The sequence below is a fragment of the Taudactylus pleione genome, unplaced genomic scaffold, assembly GCF_031769625.1.
Source record: "Taudactylus pleione unplaced genomic scaffold, aTauple2 ptg000007l, whole genome shotgun sequence".
NCBI classification, from domain to species: domain Eukaryota; kingdom Metazoa; phylum Chordata; class Amphibia; order Anura; family Myobatrachidae; genus Taudactylus; species Taudactylus pleione.
The window spans coordinates 19,467,156-19,477,788 of NW_028284410.1; positions in this window are offsets into that span (position 1 = coordinate 19,467,156).

Consider the following 10,633-nt stretch of genomic DNA (forward strand, 5'->3'; position numbering starts at 1 on the left):
CCTATACAGGTGAAGGGATCACTGCTTCCCCGCTGTCACACTGTCACACTTGATTGACTGTGATTAGCTGTGGCAGGTGAGAGAAGACAGAAGGGGGTATTCATGTTAAAGGCCATCTTAGCGCTAGTGTCCCTGATTCTGTTTTATCTTGCTGTAACACCAGTTATCTCATACACAGCTCTATAACTTACTTTCATACAATTTGGGACATACCTGCTCACAAGGATAAATAAAGTGTACCTTTTAAAGCTACTAAGACTTTACAATTTTATCTACTTGGCTCTGGACTCCCTCTGGTGGCCACTTGTGGTTCAGCAACTATGATAAAAATATACTAAAAAAGGGGGAAAAACTAGACAACGATTGAGGTGGTTCTGTATACTTGTTAAAAAAAAAAACAAGTTCTAGCTACTTTTGGCAAGCGGACCTCAGTAACGGCCGCTATTAACTTAGCTCCACTGTCGCTTAGCTTGATTTACGAAATAAAGCCGACCTACAATAAAGAAAAAAAAGCCTTTTTTCTTAGCAAGTGGAAAATCATAGGATGAATCTGGACAAGAGCCCGATATAAGTCCGGCTCCCCAAAGGAAGACAACACCGGAAGTTAGAAAACACTATACCTCCCAGCAGACATGGTGTCCCCTACCAACTGACACAAATGCATAACGCAGGTGCGTGGAATTACAGAATAACTTATACCACCTTTGTTAGATAACGAAACATCTAAGAAAAATCCTCACATTATAGTCACCCGCCAAGTGAACGAACAAAACCGATAACAAGAGAACTGTCGATAATACTTTTCACTCAACATTCAATTTGACAATTTCCATCGCTCATACTCATATACCTTGGAAAAATATTCGAGACATACTTGGTTATTTACATGGAAAAATACATGGCTAAACAGCAGCGGGGACCAAGAGGGGGCAATATCCCCAAAAACAGAGAAAAATACTGTTGCTGACCAACCTCGCCTGTCGGGATCCCCAGTAAAAGAAAACACACCTGACATGTCCGAAGAGAATTCCCAGTATAGTGCACAATCACTTCAGAGGGCTCAAGAAATATCAGAAATCATATCCTCATTACTGGATCAAAAATTGGCAGGACTTTCTGAACTAAAACAGTCTGTAGAATCAGCATTGAGCCAGTTACTACAACACTCACAATGTCTCAATGAGGCAGAACAACGAATCTCAGCTCTGGAAGATGAGCTCACAGAATCTAAAGCCCTAGTTCAAAAACATGAGTCCGCAATGGCTGCATTTCATGATAAATTAGAAGATCTGGAGAACAGGAACAGGCGCAATAATCTTCGTATCATCGGCCTGCCTGAGACTTAGTGTCACAATGGCTACCTACAACACTGGGCAAAGATATTAAAAATCACCCTATTCTAATTGAATGGGTACATAGAGTAGGTCCAGAAAACCGCCCTGATCAACGCAGGCCAAGACCGGTCATCCTAAGATTCCTAAATTATGCTGAAAAGGTCCATCTCCTGGAAGCATATCGAAAACACCTTGATTTGAGATACCAGGGTGAAAAACTGCTAATTTTCCAGGGCTTTTCCTACAATGTTGCTATGCGCAGATGCGTGTTTTCCCCAATTTGCAAAGAACTATTTCAAAACGGATTTCGATTCGCCTTACTATACCCCGCTAAACTACGCATTCTACATAGCGGCAAAACTCTCTTCTTTGACTCCCCAAGAACCGCATCCAACTTTCTTAGTTCGGCTCTACAGATATCTTCTCCTACTGGCTCTCGGTGGCGATAGATCACCACACAGCTAATCAGTGGATAGTTCTCAAAGCAAATATATCCTTTACTACAGTTTAAATGCTTAGGTTTGAATTTAATACTGATAATATGTTGTTCACATTTTGTCTTGCTAGACCATTTATCTATGTTTTACAGACATAGAAATTTATGCAAATAGGTACATGTCACATGTACATTTTTCTTGTCATATATGTTTTATTTGTTGTTAGTAGAACCACACTGGTTCCTAATCTGGGTTCATAAAATGACACAAATTGACATAAGATATAGTAAGTATTTGTTAATTTATTTGAGGTATATGGTTGTTGAATTGAAACTAGGTCGCTTATTGTTCCATCTTAAACCATGGTGTGATGGCTGGGACATGCCATGGTATAATAACACATTCAAATATATGCTGCTTTGGGCTAAAACAGGGATTGGCTAGATGTCAGAACAAATAGATGCAACTTTAAACTCAGTTAGGGTTAAACAATCAGTTAAATTTGTATCTTGGAATGTAGAAGGACTCAACACACCGATAAAAAGGAAAAAAATAGTCCAACAATTGAAAAGGTTTAAACCAGACATTGTATTACTTCAAGAGTCACATTGGAAAAAAAACACAGATAATAATGTAATCCGAGCAAACTGGATAAAAAATTTCACTGCAGCCTCATATTCCACAAAAACGAGAGGTGTGATTATCCTATTTAGTAAATCTATACAATATGAGATCATTGACACTCTTATAGATACTCAAGGACGTTACCTATTCATAAAACTACACATAGATGGGGGAAAAAAAAAATTACAATTGCCAACATTTATGGTCCAAATGATTTTCGAACTTCCTTTTTCTCGGAAATTTTTACTAGTCTGCAGGGTTGGATGGAAGGTTTGCTAATCCTGGGAGGTAATTTTAACACAGTATTATCCCCATCTTTAGACAGATCCGGAGTCTCAGGTAGGTCAGGGATGAGCTGTCATACATGCAGGAATCTTTGCAATTAGTAGACCCTTGGAGATATCAACACCCAGCTGCCAAGGAGTACACCTTCTATTCTCACCATGATACACTCTCCAGAATAGACTTTTGGTTAATATCCCCTGGCTTTCTCCACAGAGTGATAGACACTGGCATATATAACATTATGATCTCAGATCATGCCCCCATTTGGCTCACTCTTAAATTAAATACGCAAGTATCCAGCTCTTACAACTGGAGATTCCCCACTTATCTTGCAAATTCAGAAGACTTCAAAAAAACACTAGAACATAACTTTACAAATTACGCCACAGATAATTCACTACACATTCCTGATATTAATCTGTTCTGGAGCGCCTCAAAACCTGTGATGAGAGGTCACATTATTGGATATGTCACTCACCATCGTAGAAACCTGTTTAATAAACTAAGAGAACTCAGTCAGACATTATCAGTGACATACTCCTGCTTCTTGCAACACCCCATGGAAGACAACAAAAATAAGTATAAGGAGGCCAAAATGCTATATGACAATGTATGTGCGGAACAAGCTTTATTAGACGTCACATTTCAAAAACACATATTTCAAATGGGGTAATAGATCTGGCAAATTGCTAGCTTTCATGCTCAAACAACACACGTCTCCCAAACACATCACTACAATTCACTCTGCCACTTCAGAGAAGCTTACAGACCCTAATAAAATAGCGGAAGAATTTCTCCAATATTATCAACAGATTTATAAAGCCCCAACAACTGATCAAAACCTGGGAATGGAATTCTTACATCAGGCAGGGTTACCTAGACTCAAAGAGGAGGAACGGTCTAGATTAGATGATCCAATAACCGAGGAGGAAATTAAATATATTATAAAATCTTTGCCGGGAAGTAAAACCCCAGGCCCTGACGGATTGAGTGCAGAATATTACAAGATGCTGTTACCGCACATCACCCCCTATCTTAAAGATTTATTTAACTCCATTCTGAATGGTAATGCAGCCCCACCACAATTTAATGTGGCTCGTATTATTGTCCTCCATAAACCTAATCGAGACCCTACTCTAACTTCGTCCTATCGCCCCATTTCTTTGTTAAATCAAGACCTTAAAATATTCTCTAAATTAATAGCACAAAGATTACAGCCTGTCCTTTCTAGAATCATCCATCCATCCCAAACAGGCTTCATAAAGGGGAGACACTCTGTACACAACATAGGAACCCTGATAGCGGCAATGACACACACACATCAGGCTGGAGAATCCTCCAACATCATTGACAGCTGCGATGCAGATAAGGCATTTGACAAGGTTTACTGGTCTCACCTGACAAGAATTTTCCACTTACAAGATTTTGGTCCGCACTTTATACATATCTTTGAAACACTATATAATTCTCCATCTGAATTCTTAACAATAAAACAATCTAAACACTAGGAATTTTTCTTTACACAGAGAGACACATCGAGGCTGCCCCCTATCTCCCTTGCTGTTTAACTTAGCAATTGACCCATTAATAAGACACTTTATACTCCAGACGGGATGGAAGGGTATAAAAATAGCTAATCAAGAACTTAAAGTCTCTGCATTTGCAGATGACTTACTATTGTACTTCCAAAATCCCAGACAGGCAATCCCTTTACTTCAAAATATACTTATTACATTTGAAGCCATAGCAGGTTTCCATACTAACGCAGTTAAAACGGAGGCTTTAGCTTTTAATTCACAAACACGCAGTAACTGGGGGGACACTTTCCCCTTTAAATGGGCTTCTCCACAGATATGCTATTAAGGCATTAATATACCTATACATCCCTCCCAATTATATAAAGCTGACTATGGGGAAGCTGTCACTCAAATGCTGAGAGATTTCAAGTTGTGGTCCAACTTGCCTTTATCGTACATTGGACGTTGTCATGTCATTAAAATGGTGAGTTTTCCGCGCATTTTATACAAAATTCAGATGCTGCCCTTATTAATTAAGAGAAAAGATCTTAATCTTCTGAACAAAGAAATGCGGAAATTTATTTGGGCTGGAAAGAGACCCAGAATCTCCCTTTTTAAACTCCAACAAACTGCCGACTTAGGTGGGGTGAACTTACCATGCATTAAGACCTACTCATTAGCGGCCAACTATAGGATCGCTATGGACTGGATAGGAGGACATAGTCACTATAGCAATTATGGTGTTGAACAAGCATTTAGCCCTGGAACACATTTGGCAACTTTATTACATATGCCCCCGTCTTCTCTCCCGGTGGACATTAAAGAGAATATACTCTTGTCTACCACATGTGCGGCCTGGAGACAAACTCACTCAACACTAAAGATATCTTGGTCTCACACCTTCTTTCTTCCATTATCAGATAAACCCCTTTTTCCTGGCGGCTGGACATCCCCCTACACGAAAGCTTGGTCCCTTCATGGTTTAAGATACTTATGTCACATGATAGATGCTGACACTCAACAGCCATACTCACATGGTCAAATCCAACAGCGATTTCCTAATTTAATCATTCCTATCTTTCCTTATTTACAAGCATCTAGTTATTTACAAAGAACAGCGAGAGGGTTTACAGGGACAGACAACCAGTTTAAGCTTGATGACGCACTCCGTCTTAAACTTAGTGATCCCTTTTCCTCTTCCATTATATATTCATATATAAGACCCACAATGGATTTATTTAAAATAACGGGTGGACTTGCCAAGTGGAAGTGGGACTTTCCTGAGTTAAACCTCTCCTTCTTAACTCAAGCCACCAGACGATTAAATAAGGAATTGATATCCATTTCTTATGCAGAAATGAATTACAAAATCCTACATAGGGCATATTTCACTCCTAGATTACAATATTTAACTGGGATATCTACAAATGCCAATTGCTTTAAATGTAAAGCGCCAGATGCTGATATCTATCACTGCCTATGGTCATGCCCATGTGTTCAACAATTTTGGGAACAGGTCTACTTGTATATTAAAAACACGTTACATATAGATTTCGTGATGACTCCAGAATGGGCCTTTTGGAGCAGATATAAATTATCTTCAACACACACATTGACTAAATCGGAAAAATGTCTTTTGACAAAAATAGCAGCTACAGCCAAAAAAACTATTTTATCCTGCTGGATAGAACCCAGTGTACCCTCTATTAATTGATGTTGCCAAGAATACTTTATCTGTTTAAATATGGATTGGTCTTCTACATCTATTGATAAAGAAAAATTATCAGGGAAATTTTTTTCAATATGGCTCCCTCTCATTCGTACATTAACGCCTGAACTGAAAACAGCCCTTAAGCGCAGTTTTCAATGGACGACTTGGTACAGTTTAGCAACTATGGAAGGACAAACACCTTTCTAATGTTTAGGTAAATATAAATGTTAACGGATTATACAAGTCTGTATGATTTTTGTTTTTCTTTTTCCTTTTCTCTTTGTTAATTTGCGAATATATATGTGTTAATAAGTTGATGATCAATATATTGATTAAAACAAGACATTAGTACTCCAGATGGCAGGTGGAGTAACTTACTTATAATTTTAACAGATAATCATAATGTCTTAGGTTTGTCTGTCTGTTTGGTGAAAAGAAAGGAAAGAGAGAGAAGACAGTTACTGTTTTTGTTCTGTAATAATTTTATATTGTTCAAAAGAATTTTGTAACAATGTAATATTTTGATTCTATGTCAACCAATAAAAAAGAAAGTTAAAAAAAAAAAATTGGATCGGAAGTCAGCCATAGAAATCTTCTGCTAATGTCTCTGAGTCCTGATCCTTCCTTGAAAGTACCTTGTGCAATCCAGTCTTTGGATGCAGCAGCAATGCTAAAATATGCTTATGCCGCAGGAGGCGTCTTGTGTAAATAGACGCCTCCTACCGACTTCTTTGATTCGCTGCTGAACTAGAGGATGGAGCATCGGGTCACTCTGTGTGTCCATCGGTCATCTGAGCTATCTTCATGGCCGATGTTTTCACGCAGCTGAAGCCATTAAAGCTGCGTAGAAGGACGCAGCCACTGGCTTCAGTACACCCAGAAAATGGAGCTGACATGCCCCTGTCGTCTGGTAAGCTTCCTGACACCACCCCCACTCTACCCCAATCAGCTAGCTTACAGAAGGAGATCTGCACATGTGCAGATCTTCAAGCATCGGAGTTGCACGCAAAACATTGGGTTTGTTTACGACTTAGAATAGCGAAGAGGGGCCTGATTCAATCTATAGAAAGTCCCTTATCTTGGGGAAGAATGGTTTCTAAGATTGAAGAAAAGCATACATGTAATGTCTTTTGGGGGTTAAAGTTCTGGTACAAAATTGAATATAAGATGGAAGTATTATGCAGTTTGGGCAAAAATATTTGAAAAAAATCAAGTATAATATAACAATACTGAAATGTAAAGGGTGCGGTTTATTTAGAAAAATGTCCAAGTCACTTTTATATTTCATTTATATGTTCATTCGCACAACTTGTGACAATACTGCTTAGCATCCCATTACTTGTTTCTAATTATGGGCTCTATGGGCCTGAATCATTACGGATCGCTATTGCGATCGCAGCTGCAATTAGGCACGCAGACCCACTGCGAAAATATGCTGTTTGCAACGGCAATGCCATCCCAGCCAGACATAAGGATGCCCACTTCCCCTTACTCACATCCGTAATACATTACAAGTCTGCGAAGCCATCGGTAACATCGAGTACCATCTGAGCCTCACGCACAATTATAACAGGTCTGACCTAACTCAGAAATTGCTAACCTCATCGCACTCAGGGCCTGATTCAGACCCGCTCGCGAGCACTCGCAAGCGGGTCGATGGTGCCCTAGTGCGCATGCGCACGACAGAGAGAGCTCCGTCGTGCACATGCGCGAGACCCGCATAGCGACGACCAGCCGTCACTATGGGTCTCGCACCAAAGGGGCGTGCTATCGATGGTGAGTAACAGCACGCCCCCTTTGGTGGGCGTGCCGGGGGTGTTGCTGCCCAGACGGAGGCGTTCCCATGGGAACTCCTACCGTCTGGGTCCGCCCCACTGACATCACTAGTGATGTCAGTGGGAGTGCTTTTGGCTCTGATAGAGCCAAACGCACTCCTGGGCTTGCGGCAGCGAGACACTACCGCAGGACCTCAAGACCATCGCGACCATCTTTTTGGCCGCTCGCATAAGCTGTGGGTGGCCACCCACAGCTATGCGAGCGGCCAGGAGGCTGCTCCAATTTTAGGTAGGAGGGCCCTGATTCAGAGCGAGAGCTCTTGTCGGAGCGTCCGGCTCTGAATCAGGCCCTCAGTGAGAGCTCAGGCTACGTATGCCATTGCAGTGGCTAATTTATGCACGCCCCTGTAACGGCGTTCAAACGCACTGACACGCCTGAGTTTAGCCAACCACCCCCTTGTCACCACCCCCAAATGGTCACTTCCTGTCAGCCACTCTGCGATGGCTGTGTGGACACTGCGAACGCAATGGAGCATTCGTGCGCGGACTGCGATGCATACACATAAAGTACCAACCAACCAGCTCCTGTCACTTTACTGGCTGTGTTTGAAAACATGAGTTAGGAGCTGATTGGTTGGTACTTTATCTCTCTGCACTTTATATCTCTCCAAGACTTAGTACATAGACACAGACACCTAAGATAGCTTTGAAAATATTACAATAACAGTCCACTTCTTGTGCTATTTCTATAATTGAAGAAGGAAAGTGGCCTTAGTCATGTAATATCAATGCAAGGGAAGAAGACTAAGGGCCTGATTCAGACCCGGTCGCAAGTGCTGAGCATTCGCAACTGGGTCGATGGTGGCCCAGAGCACATGCGCACGACGGAGCTGCACCTACTGCACCCATTATAGATACGCCACTGGTGGAATCTCCTTTGGTTTCCTCCTCAAAGAAACAAAGTATTTCCTCTCATAGTGTAAAACTATTATTTATTTAACACATCAATAAACATAAAACCACCAATAAGGGGATAAGCTTAGTACCATATTTAGCCTCTTTCAAAGGCACAAGCAATGAGTCTCGGAATGTATTGCATGCGTGATACATTCCACCCAGAGAGCGATAAAAGTAGAGAGAGATAAAGTACCAACTAATCAGCTTCTAACTGTCATGTTACAGGATGTGCTTGAAAAATGACAGTTAGGAGCTAATTGGTTGGTAAATTATCTCTCTCTACGATGCTATAGGATGTTTTCATTAATCAAGAACTAAATAGCCTAAAAGTAAAAGCCTTCTATTAAATATATATCACCAACACACTTCTCCAAACAGCAAATTGCAGGTCTCAGGCCAATGCAGGTAATTTAAGGTAATTAAAGCCAGAGTAACAGCTTAGTAGAAAACTAACACCAAACAGCAAATTGCAGGCCAATACAGGTAATTCAAGCCAGAGTAACACCAACACTTCTCCAAGCAACAAATCACAGGCCAAATACCAATACAGGTGATTGGAGGTGGAGTTTTTAGTTGTAGGTAAAGCATTAATTACTATAAGGAAAAGTAAACCGGAAACAAGGAACAAACCATTTCCAAAAGCAAACAGCAAATCACAGGCCCCAGGTCAATACAGGTGCTTCAAAACAGAGTAACAGTCTATTAGAAAAGATAAAAATAACTTCTCCAACCAGCAAATCACAGGCGTCAAGGCAGTACAGGTAAATAAAGATGGAGTAACTGGCTAGTAGTCCAATACAGCAAGGTTGGCAAAGCCCATAATGAACAGTGATATACGTTGGAACTGTTCCGGGCCCTCCCAACCAACCTTATATTAAAAAGGACATGCACAGTTTAACAAACCAAGCACTTCAGCGACAGAGACTGATACTTTTGTGGCAGAAGTGCTTGGTTTGTTTGAGCCCCCACAAAAGAAAACATTGTAGTGGTTTGGTTAAACTAAGCTATTAATGGGCTTAAGGTTAACAGTATTAATCATCTTCAAAGTTCAAGATATCATCACCTTTATCATGTGTTAATATCATCATCACACAATATTAGCTCATCCTCACTGGAATCCAATATTACAGTCTCTGTTTCTAATTGGCAGAAAAGGTATTCCTCTTTGAATTTTGAACAGTTTTTCAAATTTTTTTGTAGTTTCCTCCTGTGGCGATTGCTCACAAAGATTCTGTCTGTGCTAAACACACTTTCCGAGTACACACTGAAAGTTGGGCAGCTTAAGTACATCATAGCTAGTTTGTGCTTGGGGCCCCATATAGCCTTTCTTCCTCCTTGTAATCAAAGGGACTGTGGACCTGATTCAGAGACAGACTGTAATGCAAATGCAACTGCATACTCCCAAGGATCGCAGTTGCTAAAATATGCTAATACCTTCCAAAGCACAGCCGAGCATAGAGACGCCCACTGCTGCCTTCTCATATCCGTACGACGAGGTACAACAATATAAACATCGGTACCATCAAAGCACATCAGGCAGTCACACAGCATGTAAGTCACGTCTGACTAGCCGCAAACACTGCAGCTCTCCTGCCACGCAGAGAGCTCTCATGTTGTACAGGAGATCACAATGGCTAAATAATGCAACACCCACGAAACGGCATTTAAATGTTCAGACTAGGGGTGAGCGGGTTCGGATTTCTGAAATCCGAACCCCCCCGAGCCCCCCCGATCCGAGTCCGATCCAAGTCAAGCTCGACTTTTCCCACCTGACTCGGATCTGAAATCGAGGCAAAACGTCATCATCCCGCCTTCCAAGTCTCGCGGGTTTTGGATCCTATATAAGGTACCCGCGTCGGCGCCATTTTCTCACCCGGCTGTGGACAGTGAAGAGGGAGGGTGGGAGTTAGGGCTGTGTAGTGTAGTGTAGTGTAGTGCTGCTGTTGTCCACTACTTCAAAGTCCATAGGGGCTGGCTGTGTTGTGCTGTGCTG